Below are 14,166 nucleotides of genomic sequence, written 5' to 3' on the forward strand. Positions count from 1 at the left end.
CTAACAGTCTTTACACTCAACTATTGTTGCAACAGTGTCTTTCATGGCAGACGTATGACATAGAATAAATCATTCATTTTATTTTTAAATATCAAACCAAAATGTTCACAACCACCAAACATGACTAGTGAAAATAAAAATAAAAATAATACACAATTCGATCTTACATAAATAGAAAATAATATTGTGTGTTCCTCGTTACCTCCACCCTCTCACTTCTAGAAATAGAAGGGATCCCCCTTATATCATCCTCAAAGTCAATAATTTTTTTAGCACTTACAAAGATTCTTTTTCCTCTACCAGACTTATTTTGTCATGCATGAGATTGTTGTGTGCAACTCTTACCACCTACAACTGAGGTAGAAGGTGGTGTATATGTTGATCTTTCAACAACACCATCCATAGAACTCTTATCAGCTAAATATGAAGTGTCCTGTTAGTAGAAAATTTAATAAATATCATCATATTTCTCTAAAGTGGTTCACATGTTTGCACATATTTTTTGCATAAAGAACAAGTTGTTAAATCAAATTGATCATACCATGATCTCTCTTCTCTTCACCAATGCTACAACCCTTTTCAATCTCTCCTTCTTAAACTTATCACTCTCTTAGTAATGCATTTCCTCTTCAATCTTGGCCAGACCCTCTTCTGGAAGGCATTCAACTAAGGAGACCTTGTATAGTTTGCATATGCATTGTTGTAAATGCCTTCTTTGAGCATCAAACCTTATCATCATCTAGTAATCAACACTTGTGGCCCTCTTAAAGTCGTATCATGTTGATTTTGACTCATAACAACATCGCTTTCTATTCCTTACAAAAGGCCTCCCACAGTAAGGTGCCACAATAAATTGGAGATTGTGAATTTGCAACCTATGCAGGTTCATCCTTGCAATGTCCCAAAACTTCTTTCCCTCATCAATAGAATAACTTCTGACAAGGTAGTAATATATCCTCCTTGGGCAGACTTCTCGATTCTATATTGACCCCTCCCCTACATAGAGGGAACAATAACACAAATATAAACATTACCATACAAAAAATACTTATAGCATGTAACTGTAATACATACGAGTGTCATCTTCCTACAGATTACATCATTTATCAACAATGAATACAAAATTCAAACCTCACTACAACTAAGGGACATGTCACCAGCAACATCAGTATCACACTCGTGAATTGCAGCATCTCCCACGACTTCCCTCGATGGAAAATCCACTGCTCTAGGTTTTTGGCTTTATATTTGAAATTAAGTGTAAGTCAATGCAACTATTCATACACCATTCATTTGAACTATATGATGTTGAAATGACTGTAAATGATAATGACTTTAATTGTCACACTTACATGGCCATCTCTGCCAAACCTGGGAGAAGTCCTCTGCACAACAATCTTGCTCTCCTAAGAAAGGAAATAAAAAGAATTACACATTTTCAACTTTGTTCTCTGTACTTGGAGGATAATCTATTTTTTGGGTGTTTTCAAACCACTACATCTTACTAGCATATTTTTCATATCCGCTCTTTCCTTTCTATAGGGAACCTCTTTCATATCCACAAAAGGCTTTGCTCTTTCCCATATGTAGGGCGCCTAAAGTGAATCACTGATTTCTTTTAATTTATTCCTTAATTGTAAAATCCTATATAGTCTACAATAATATAACAAGACTGTTACTAAACACAGCTTCCATATACATTTAGTGCCCTGCAAATCCTAACAGTTTTGTGAGGTTGGTCTTTTAAAAAAACACAATAGAAATTATTGCTTCATTGTCTCCAATCTTTTATATTTGTCTATATTTAAACTTATTCAAATTTTAATCTATCTATATGAAGCTACTATTTTTTATTAAATTGTGTTGCATAATGTACTATTGATGATACCTTTTACATTTTTCATTTGTTTGTGGAAATCAGGTAGATTGGAAACTAATGCATTTCAGTCTAGATCTATCAAGTTGAATGGTCGCAAGCAAAATCTTTCCTTCAAAATAGCAATATGATTTAATCATAGGTTTCTCCTTAATAGTACTTAACAAGGGTTGCGTTATTTTTGAGTGAATTGTTGATGTTTGATGTTAAATACATTTATATCTCCTATGTTTGGTTGTAGGCATATGTAACTCAAGATGATACTCTAATTGGGACCTTGATCGTGAGGGAGACTATAGCATACTCTACTTGTTTGAGACTTCCTAATAAGATGCCCTGGTCAGAGAAATCAGCACTAGTGGAGTCTACACTTGTTGAAATGGGTCTTCAAGAATGTGCCAACACTCCTATTGGAAATTGGCACTTGAGGGGAATCGATGGTGGAGAAAAGAGAAGAGAGCATTGGCTTGAAAATCCTCATAAGGCCAAGGTTGTTTTTTTCTAGATGAACCAACAAGGGGTTTAGATAGGTAAGAATCAGTCACTCTAATTGTTAATTAGTGGCAGATCCTAAATCCAGAATAGCATCAAAGAGGGTTTTAATGATTTTTTATTGTTCCTTATACACCACATAATGCTCCATTAATGAATATATTATTCTTTGCAGAGCATAGACTACTAACTGCTAGTGGTTATGACTAATTGGGTAGACTATTGATTATCACTAATTCAAACTACATGTATTGATATGTGGTGAATTGTTAATTCTAGTGCATCTACATTTTTTATTACCCAAAAATTAAGAATTTGGCGAGGGATGGGCATACTATTATAGCTTTAGTTCATCAACCAAGCAGCGAGGTGTTTGAACTCTTTGATAGTCTCTACTTGCTTTTTGGAGGGAAAATTGTTTACTTTGGCTAGGCATCTCAGACATGTGAGGTAAGCTTGCTTTGTTATAATGGTTGGTTGCCATATTTAATAATAGTAGAGTTATTGTCATTGGGCTTAGTTAGATGGTAGGTTGTTGTATTTAAGAATATTTGAGTTACTGCTACCAATCTAGGAACAAGAATTTTTGAAGTTGTACAAAGGATTTAAAGTTGGATCAGGATGTAGTTGAAGAATAAGTTGATGGAATTCTTTCGATCACAAATGAATTGTTTCGAAATTTCTACTGAAAATTGCGATCGTTGGTAGATACATTCAATGGATATTAAACATTTCTCTACCACTAAAACTACAAGGCCCATTATGCATTGTATAATGGCTTCCCTCTTTTATTAAACTATATTTCCTTTTCACTTGAAAATGACAAGATGAATGTCAATTCTATAAACTATTTGAAATGAATCAAAACAATTTAACAGTACTATCAATGAAGGTCAACAGTCATATTACTGAGAATGTTCTTTATATACATATGTTACATAAGTAAATACTCTTAATATTATCTAAAAATTATTTGTATTATATAAATCAAAAGTAGTTATCATTTATGAAATAATAGCACACATATTAACAAGGAAAAAGCATCTAGAGAACACTCAAACTTGTAGAGTGGTGACCTAGCTAAGGTCTGAGCATCAAAAATAGAAACAAATACAACAGCTTTAAATAGCTAGAACTATTGTTTTTAGATATATATTTTTCCCTAAATGGAATGTGCTTATTTAATACCCTTCATATGAAATTCCCCATTAAAAAATTGCTACATTGATTGATGATTATTGTGGTATTAAATATTGATCTAAACTAGATTCTTGGATTCTCACAAATAAGAATTGTTGTAATGTTTGTAGTTTTTTTAGCAAGCAGGATTTCCTTGCCCACCTTTCTGGAACATGTTTACCGTACAAGGTAAATGGTTTATTAATGCATACAGAAAATAGACAAGAATATGTAACACAGTAGTATTCCTTTTATTATTCACGTGTATGTTGAAGATACCACAGATTGATATGATTGCTTACAATGATGATTACAACCATAATCCAAAGTCCATTTCAAATGGTGTACATATACCATTCTGAAGGGGTGACTCAACTGTCACATGTCCTTTTGGATGCTAATCTACCCATCGGCTATTTTATAACTTTACCAACAACATGCTAATCTACCCATCAGTTATTTTATAACTTTACTGACAACATCATCCCCCCAAAAATAAAATTCATCTCCGGATGAAAATTACAAAATATACACCCATGTCGCTTTCTCTGCTTCCAACTCTTGGGTACATTGAGCCAAGTGTCGATGTACTGCCTTCAACTAGATGATCAACTCCTCCCAAGTTCTCTATGCATCCACCATGACAGCTTCACATCCAACACCTACTCCAAGTGCCTCAAAGTGTATCACCCCTCTCGAAAGGCTTGCTCTATTGTTCTCTCCACCTCTGGCACACAAACACTCCATGCCTGCAACAGCTCCAGGTCTCATCAACTGGTCCTACTTCCCACGATTGATAACTGAAGCGATTAGGGATCTAGGGGCAGCGCCCTCACGAGGTCAAGGGGTAGCGCCCCCACCACCAAGACCAAATTAGTACTCTCAAAGCCACACAAAATTCCATGGAATACGTTGTTTTTGTGGTTTTCTTCTGATCCCACACTCTTTCTGGCAACTACTTATGTTTTACTACCTGTTTATATCTTTCCCTTCCCTTGGGCATCATGTATTATTCATTCTGAACATTTTTTATTTATCATCATTTTAATTTTTTTCTATATCTTTCTATTATATGGCTACATCTTTCTCCTTTTCTCTTTTTATTTTTTGCGGCAAAGTTTCTTTGGTGGCAATGATTCCCACTTTGTTGTCCTAAACTTTCCCTAAAATATCATGTTTGTGGCACAGTCATATGCTACATTCAACCTGCTTCACGTCCGTATGGACTATGCAATTCGGTCATATGGTAACTTTCCTTCATCCATACGGTAACTCTTCTTCATCTGTAGGGAAGCTCTTCTAAAATTTGTATGATGGTCACTTGGTGAGATGGTTTAAGCTTAATCCTCCTGAACTTTGTATGGGTTGTATGGTGCCTTCACATATCTTTTTGCATTTGTACGGTGCCTGTGTGGATTGTGTATGTATGGTGCCCAACCGTATAGGCCTTTTCTAAATCTATATGGCGTACAGTCTTTTTCCCCTTCCTTGTTTTTCGTACGGTGCCTACATGTATTCCTTTCTTCCTTGCTTTCTGTATAGTGTCCGACTGAGCTGTATGGGTTGTACAGTGTCTTTATAAATCTTTTTTATTTCTTTTTCTTTTTTTTTCTTCCTTTTTTTATCTTTTTTTAAATCAATTGTTCGTCAACAAGGGAGTATTTCTTTCATGATAGATTCTTAATTTTGACTCATTCACCGCGTCTAGTACTTCCTTCCTGTCAAGCATCCATAACTTAATCGCCCCGTTATCACCAACTTCTTGTATTTTGTATGGTCCTACCCACTTGACTCTGAACTTTCATTCTACCCATTATACTTCAACACTAACTGGCCTGGTTGAAACTTATTTAATTTTAGGTATTTATCATGCCATGCTTTGCGCCTATTCTGTGTCACCTCCATGGCCCATTGTGCCTACAATTGTCACTCATCAAGTTTATTTAAGTTACACAATATCTCCCTTAGGTTTTCCATATTGCCTAATTTGTTCTTCAAACTCCATACCATGAATTCTGTCAACTACCACTCCTTGCCATCAATAACTGTATTCTTGATTTTAAAACCTTCACTCTACACTGCTGAAGTTTTTATTAAGCCTTTCCTCTTTGTTTCCTGTGCAAATTGTACAATGTGTTTTCCTTGCTGTCAGCACCTTTCTACTAATTTCGTGGTGTAGTATAACCTTTTCTTTCCACGTAGTCTGTTCACCGTGTACTGTACGGTAGAATCTGTCCTTTTGTTGTCTTTAGCTTCAGTCGTAATGATCTTTCCTTCTTCCACTTCTTTGTATTCCTTCAGACATGCATTTTCTTCTCCCTTTTCATCAACCCTTAACATATTACAGCTCAGAAAGAGCTCATAATCCTCCAACTGCTAGTGGAAAAGGTCATTCAATGAGTCTAGATCATCCTCATTCAACCCTTCTTCCAGTCTCAATAATCCCTCTTCATTAGGTTCCATTCTCTTCTTCCCCTCGTTATCCCCTCCACCTTCGCCTTTGAAATCCGACGATGTTGCCTCCTCACCTACCATTTATTTGTGTAGGTTAATTATGAATCTTCTGCCGCCGCACTCCATTAATAGGGTATTTCATTTTCAGTCATGTTTTACGTTTGCTTGTACTAACCAACTTCATCCAAGAATAGCATCATATCCTCTTCTTTTTAGTGGAATGACCACGAAATCCAATAAAAATGGTTGTGTTCCAATAGTTATCAGTTGCGCCATCAAGGTTCCCAATAGTTTGATCTCATGTTGGCCTGTCGTGAGGAACTGAAAGGTTGGTGGCCATAGTATAGGTTGTCTTAACTTTTTCCATACATATTCTGGTAACACATTCATGCCTGACCCTCCTTCCACAATTGTGTCTATCAAAACAGTTCCCAAAATGCCCATCTCGACTATTGTTAGATGTTGTCTTGTTGTAAGTGCCAATAGCATTGGGTCTATTGTCGTCGTTCCACTACTGTCCCTTCCTATTTCCTCTGTCACTTTAAAAAATGGTGTCATATTCGAAATGGTCATCCGTAACTGGGTCATTGTGAGAAGGTCACTTAATTTGATCAAGACTTCCATTTGCATCACCTGCCTTATTATGTTTTTCTCAGCAGGTTTCTTTTCGAGGTTGCAGCAGTGTCTTTTACTTGCAGTTTTCCATCTAACTTTGTTCATGCTTGCCGCAACCTTTTCTTCTCTTCCTCTACATCTGGGTACCTTGGCTTCTCATCATGCTCCCGTGTGACAGCTAGTATTTTCTCATCACATGCTTCAATGCTTAACAAATTCACCGCCTTCTTTAGGCATTTTGAATCCTCATGGTCTCTTAGACTACACCATCTACATAATAGTTGTGGCATCTCCTTCGTGGTACAATCTCTATCGAAGTGCCCCCAGAGGTTGCATGCATGGCACTATATCATCAATCATCCACTCATGTGGTACTGTATTCAACTTCAGCCTCCATTATTATTGTTATTATTGGTGTTACTGGTGTTGTTGTTTTGTCCACTTTTGTTGTTTCTGTACCCACTTGAGGTGGCACCGTCATTGTTTCTATTTTCAATCCCTCATGAAGTGAAAGTTTCCTATGTCAGGAGCACCTATTGATGCCCTCTTGTCTTCATATTAAATGGGCATTCCTTTTTGGAATGTCCCATAATTTGGTAGATATCATAGAACTGATTCTTCGGACAGGTGTGACCTTATGTCTTGCATTTTGTGCACCATAGCTTATTTTCCTTAGTCTGGCTATTCTCTTTCTACATATTCTTGAAATCTTTAATCATTCTGATCATATCCTTTTGGAGAGCTTGGACCTTCTTACTATTTCATCACCACTGTTATCTTCTTCAGAAGACAATTCATTTGAGTTAGATGAGCTACTTTTCTTCTTCTTTTTCATTTTCTGTTCACTCTCTAAGTCCATCACTCGTTTGTATGCTTTGGTGTATGACGATGGCGGCACAATCTTCATTTTCCTCTTTAAATCCTAGCGTAGTCCTTCAATGAACCATCTCTTTTTTAGCCCCTCCGCTGGCTTACTTTCCATTTTATTTACTAATTCTTTTAGTTTTTTAGCATAGACATGGACTATTTCATTTTTACCCTACTTTGTGGTGTAGATTTATGCTACTATCTCATTGTCGTCTCGTAGCAATTGAAATTCGATGATAAACTTCTTTTTAACTCTCGCCCATGTAGTTAATTTTTGGGGATTGGCATCGGTAAACCAATCAATTGCTACACCCCTCAGGGTTGCTAGAAATTGTCGGACCCACTCATCTATGTCGATTACACCATTCGCCATCCAAATTATTTTGCATGTCTTATAGTGTCTGATTGGATCGGTCGTTCCATCACCATTAAACTTTGGCAATTCTTCCTTTGGTCCTACCATTACTATTTGAGTTTGAGGTATTTGTTGTGTACCCACGTTGTTCTGCACACCTGCGCTATTTCAGATAGTCATCTTATTTCCAACAGCCGCATTACTTGGTGAAAAAGAGTATTCCTCAAGCGAAGTTGTCCGTCCAGGAGGTGTATCATAGACAAAGAGTTCACTCCATGCTCGTGCTCTCTCAGTACTCAAAGTCGTGCGAGTTACTTTGCTTCCGTTTGGATTCTCTACCCTCGGCATATACAAGTTAAGGAATTCCTCCCTTGTTTCTTCTACCAAATTCCATCGCTGTCGAATCTCTTCTAGCAATTCCTCGGCACTCCCTTGTATGCTAGGTGAATGCACTCCCTCTATCTGTGCCCTTTCACCCTCTCAGTGTCCGTCAACAATCTGCTGAAGCCTCCATCTGCGCTTGGCTTGTTGTGCCAAAATTAAAATTTCTTGTGCGGTGTGTATTTAATCTTTTTCCTTTATCTTATCCCTATCCTTGTTAAGTTGATTCGACATTAGTCTTCATTCCTCTGCCTTCATTCCAAGTCCATTGGGCAACGACACCAAATGTTTACCATACAGGGTAAACGATGTATTAATGCATGCAAACAATAGACAAGAATATGTAACACATGAGTATTACTTTTATTATTTGCATGTATGTTGAAGATACTACATATTGATATGATTTCTTACAATAATGATTACAACCATGATCCAAAGTCCATTCCAGACGGTGTACATATACCATTCTAAAGGGGTGAATCAATAGCCACACATCCTTTTGGATGCTAATCTACCCATTGGCTATTTTATAACTTTACCGACAATATGCTAATCTACCCATCGGCTATTTTATAACTTTACTGACAACAGAACCCATCTGATCACTTTCTAAGATGTATTAGCTCATATTTTGACAAAGTGAAGGTACACTGAAAGGTTCAATGAAACTACGGGTACTTTCTACATCTTGGACCTTAATTTGATGTTGTGAATCTTACAATTCATTGAAAGGTGTTTGTTTCATGAAGATTAAGCTTTTATTCATGTGATTAGATCAAGAGATTAGATGATCCTTTTGACAAAATCACAACAAGCCAAGCTACCCAAACTCTCGTGGAGAAGTACCAGCACTCTAAGCATCATCAAGCAGCACAGGCCAGAGTACGTGAAATATTGCAAATTGTAAGCTCCATTGTTTTGAATCTTACTACTCTAATATTGAAGGAAATGAATTTGTAGAAGCATTTTGTGATTTAAAATTTTGATTTGCAGAGAGGAACGGTGTTGGATTTAGGGGGCACCCAAGCTAGTTTCTTGATGCAGGGCTACATTTTAACGCATAAGTCATTTATTAATATGAGCAGAGATGTTGGGTATTATTGGCTCAGGCTTGTCATTTACATTTTTCTCACAATTTGTATTGGAACCATCTACTTGAATGTTGGTACATCCTATAATTCCATACTAGTAAGACTTCATTTTCATGTCACCCGTGAGATTTTTATGGAGATATTTTTGTACTACTCAAATTTTTCACTTAAACATGTTCTACAACATGTGTTCAAGCTAGAGGAGCTAGTGCTTCCCTCATTTTTGGCTTTGTTACTTTCATGTCTATTGGAGGCTTCCCATATTTTGTTGAAGATATGAAGGTAAATTCATGTGCTAAAGATTGAAGCTTTGATGTTTTCATCTCTTGGCTGAACTAAATGGAATTATCTTCAGCTAGATCATTATGGATTGTGGAAATTTCATGATTATAAATGAAATTATTACTTTTATTGTGTGATGTAGGTATTTCAGCAAGAAAGGATTAATGGGCATTATGGAGTTGTGGCTTTCATGGTGGGCAATACTCTATCACGGACGCCATATTTTCTTATGATTTAAATAATATTAGGGGACGGTTTGTTATTACATCGTTAGGCTACATCTTGGGTTCAGCCACTATGCCTTTTTTGTGTTGTGCCTATATGCAAGTGTTACAGTGGTGGAAAGTCTCATGATGGCCATAGCTTGTGTTGTGCCTAACTTCCTCATGGGTATTATCACTGGTGATGGCATTTAGGTAATTACTTTTTATTCTTGCTTTCTATATTTTTTTTGTTTTTAAAAAAAAATCCTCAAAAAAATATCAAGGAAATAAGATCTAAAGATCTTCCATTATAAAGTTGGACAAGACTAAACTAATATGGAATTTAATTTCTAGATTCAATTGTACATGATTTTTAGTATTGTTTTACATCGTATTCTATGGTGCATCATTAGGAAAGAGAAGGATAGTAAAGAAAGAAAGATATGATTCGAGACTTGAGAGAAAATTCAACTAAACAACTAATACCCATGGCCTAACCTCTCGTATCTGAGTTATGTCACTATTAGCCATTAAAAATATTCATTTTGTGGTGTCTACTTATTCATCTTTATCATCATTATGTTCATGCTAAGGATTGGATCATCTTGACTATGTTGTGATGATCAAGATTTTAAGTGCATTTCAAGAATCTAAATTTAAAAAAATTGAAGAACCAATTTCAGTAAGTTTATTATTCTCCAAATCTAATGACCGTCTTTAGATCCTGTAAATCTTTGAGGTAGGATATATACTACCTTTTGCTTGATTCTAATGCTATAAAAAAGATTAATAAAATAGTACTCAATTTTATATATATATATATATATATATATATATATATATATATATATATATATATATATATATATATATATATATATTTCATATTTTATGATCTTCGTGTGTACAATTTTTTTCCAGTTTAAAAGGTAGGGTTTATTTGTGTGTGTGTGTGTGTGTGTGTGTTGTAGAGGGTATTCATGATTCCCCAATACAACTCTGATAAGTAGATTACCTAGAAGACGGAGAATTATGTCTCTTCTCGTTCCTCTCTTGGTGTCACCTCCTCTCTGTAAAAGCTATCAAAAATGCCAATTAAAGACTACCTGATCAATACCTAAAATTGAGGGATCTTCAAAGAAGATCTCATACCCACATCTTTTATGAGACAATTATTGGTGTTGGTATACCAATAAACAGTACTCTGCATACCCTTTTGAAAAATGGAGATGATTTTTTATGGATTGAAAGCATATTTAGTGGAACTTTGACGGGAATGGCTTCCATCTGTCAAATTCGGGAGATTCAAAGACAGGGTATGTCCATCGACTTGCGCAGTGCGAGGGGGACTTGTCTTTGATGGATTGTGGTACTTGTATGGTTGCAGTTGTGTAGAGGCTCAAAGATATCTGTGGAAACGTTGTTGTCAGTCAAGTTTATTTGAGCAATTGTTATGCACAGTACTCGCAAGACACATTTTTCAGTGAAAATTCTTCATCTGGTGAAGTAGAAGATCGAAATTGTTTCCTGTATTTTTTAGTGTTTGTGTTCTTCTATTTAAGGGGTAGTGAATCATGCTATGTTCTTGAAGGATCGAAATAATCATGTTTATATTGTGATCGAGTGTTTGTTTAGGCTTTGAAGCTTAGATTTGAAATGGTGCCTCAAAGAACTGAGATAAAGAAAATAGAGAAGGTGGTGGCTACAATGCTAGGGGAGTAATATATTAAGACAAAAAAGAAGAAACCCTACCTTTTAAAATGGAAGAAACAACAATATATTCAACAATTCTCATACCGGCAAAGGTGAAGTGGCGTGACTGACAAATCGAGCACCAGTATTTTGTCAATTTGATGCTCCTTCACATTCTTCTCAACGCTATTTGATCAATTTGTTCTACACTACCAGGAGAAGGCCGAAAATATGTTCAACTTTTGTAAAGAGAAAAGAGAAGAATGAAGCTTTTGCATAAGGATGTTTACAAACATTTTCACTCCAAGAAACCCTACACATGCGGTAACTTCCCAGTCAAAGTTAGGGAAAATTTCACTGCAGTTACCTAACTAAAAATAGGACGAGTTAGGATGACACGATTTGGACTCAACATGTGGTCGATAGTTGCTATGGTTAGGGACTAGGACATCGGAAAAGATGACATCGAGGAAAGCAGAGGTGTCAGATAGGAGCATTTGACACCCCATGATCGTTGGCGTTGTGTTATGGGGACTTATGGATGGTATGTAACACTTAGGCATGGGGAATTTTGTTGGAGGATAGCTAGTCCCAACGTTTTGTGTTCAATTGGTAGGACCACTTTGTTTTTTAAAGGCAAAGGTTCAATTCTTCCGAGGAACATCTTAGTGCCTTTGGATGGGTTGAAGTGATATTCTCACTCTCATAGTAGTATGTGATAGTGTTTGATTTCTTGTTATTGAGCATTGTTATGTTGGTAGTTGGTGAACAATTTTATAAGATTAAAATTGATTACATTTATCAACAAATGTTTCACTCCCCCCTTCTGAATTGTAAAGCATGGACTTTACTTCTTAACAAGATGGGTACCCTCAACCTCAAGTCCATATAGTCTTTGAAGAATATGTCTATCGGTCATCCACCATCAACCTAATCCTACTTTATCTGCTTCAATGACTCAACCCAATCCTCCTTGATCCTTAAAGGAAAAATTGGCATCGTCGGTCTTATATTGGTTTGAGGTGTGTGCAAGGTGCTTGATGTATAAGCAACAAATTGAGGAGGAGAGAATTTATAGGAAGCACAAAATGAGGCATGAGAACCTCATTACCAATGCTATTCCCACAAATAAAGCTTCAAAGACAATAAGGTTGGGGTTCCATGGAAGGGAACTTCTTATAAAATAGAACAGAAGCCACTTGCTATTTTTAGGGAATATTTTTAAGCTAGTGATGTATATTCAAGCTTAAAACTTAGTTCTGAAAGATAGGGAGGTTTTGAATTTAAAAATAAATAAATAAATTATTTCCCTCTAAAACTACTTTTTAACTAAAATTAAAAATATTAGATGTTTGACAAGTGGGACAAAGCATTCTTAAGGTGGTGGGGCTATTTCCAACCCCACCCCTTTTTCACCGGCTTCCTAGAAATTAGGCGCTTCTACTTTTTAGGAGATGATTCTAAATAATCTCGTAGCAAAATATACTTTGCTCATAAGACCACCCACTTCCTAAAAATAGAGCTTAAGCCCCCCTCATAAGATCACACCCTAAGCTCCAATAGTTACGAAGGATGAGAACGCCACTACCAACCCATATCAACCTCAACCAAAACAATCAAAAATCACAAAATGTCAAGCAAGCAACTTGTGTGATACATCATAATATAGACCCCAAATTTGTGATGAAAGAGAGCTCTCGTAATTCTATGTTGATGCTAAAATGAGTAGGTAAACGCAAGGAAAAAAATCTCCATTACAAGTTGTATAGCATAGACAATTATGTGTACCGTTAAAACCAAAAACAAGTGGCATTTATGACTTGTGAAACTCCCTAACATTGAGTCCCTATCTTTGATGACAAAACCTCTTAAAGAATCCTACAGTTCAAGCCTTCAAAAATGATATTATATGATATGATAGATTTTAATGATGTCCACGAGGCTAAAGTAGGCTATGGGACCTACACGATCACCCCCCCCCCCCCAAGGCAAGAGCGGAACTAATCTAGCTGCAAAGTTTTGATTAACTTGTATCTCCTTCTCTGAAGTTTGATAATCAGAGACGTCATTCTCTTCACTTGATCTTCCTCGAATAAGTAGTTGAAGTCCTTGTTTTGTAATATCTTTGTATAACTGGATCTAATGTCCTTGTATGCTAGGCAATCCTTGACAAAGTGTTGCTTTGTCTCTATTGCTCCCATCTTACAGAATAAACACGTTCTATCTGCCCACTCTTCCTTTGGAACTTTCCATCTACCAGTTTCACATCGCAGTCGGTCTGAACTAGTTTTGAGTTGCACCATCAGCATTTTTGCTCTCCAATTAATAGGTGCTCTTATATAGGCCTTTTCATCATGGCTAGAAATGGGGTTAAATTCTTTAGTGTAATAATATTTTTTCTGCCCTATGTGCCTTGTCCATAAAATATTGTGAAATTTTTCAATGACAAACTTCTTTATTTCTTTAATGCTATCCGGACAAGTATGGATGTTGATATCTCATTTTTGCATCCATTTGTCATTTTGCTTCATCCATGTGCTTTTTCGCTTTACAAGTTTTTCATCTACGACTAGCTTGGGCCAACGATGTGTTTCTAGACCTTGGATTTTCTTTAAATAGCTTAGCATCCAAACCAATGTGACAACTTGTAATGGAGAGGAACCCACCTTTGCCAAT

The 14,166-nt window shown here is 36.2% G+C and overlaps 1 pseudogene; it reads left to right on the plus strand.

Moving 5' to 3' along the window:
- LOC149554041 (ABC transporter G family member 11-like) overlaps window positions 1–10,011 on the plus strand; it is a 47,230-nt pseudogene extending 37,219 nt beyond the window's left edge.
- The last annotated feature ends 4,155 nt before the right edge of the window (window positions 10,012–14,166 follow it).

The sequence above is a fragment of the Cupressus sempervirens genome, chromosome 6, assembly GCF_028749045.1.
Source record: "Cupressus sempervirens isolate cs-2001-9-10 chromosome 6, ASM2874904v1, whole genome shotgun sequence".
Lineage (NCBI taxonomy): Eukaryota > Viridiplantae > Streptophyta > Pinopsida > Cupressales > Cupressaceae > Cupressus > Cupressus sempervirens.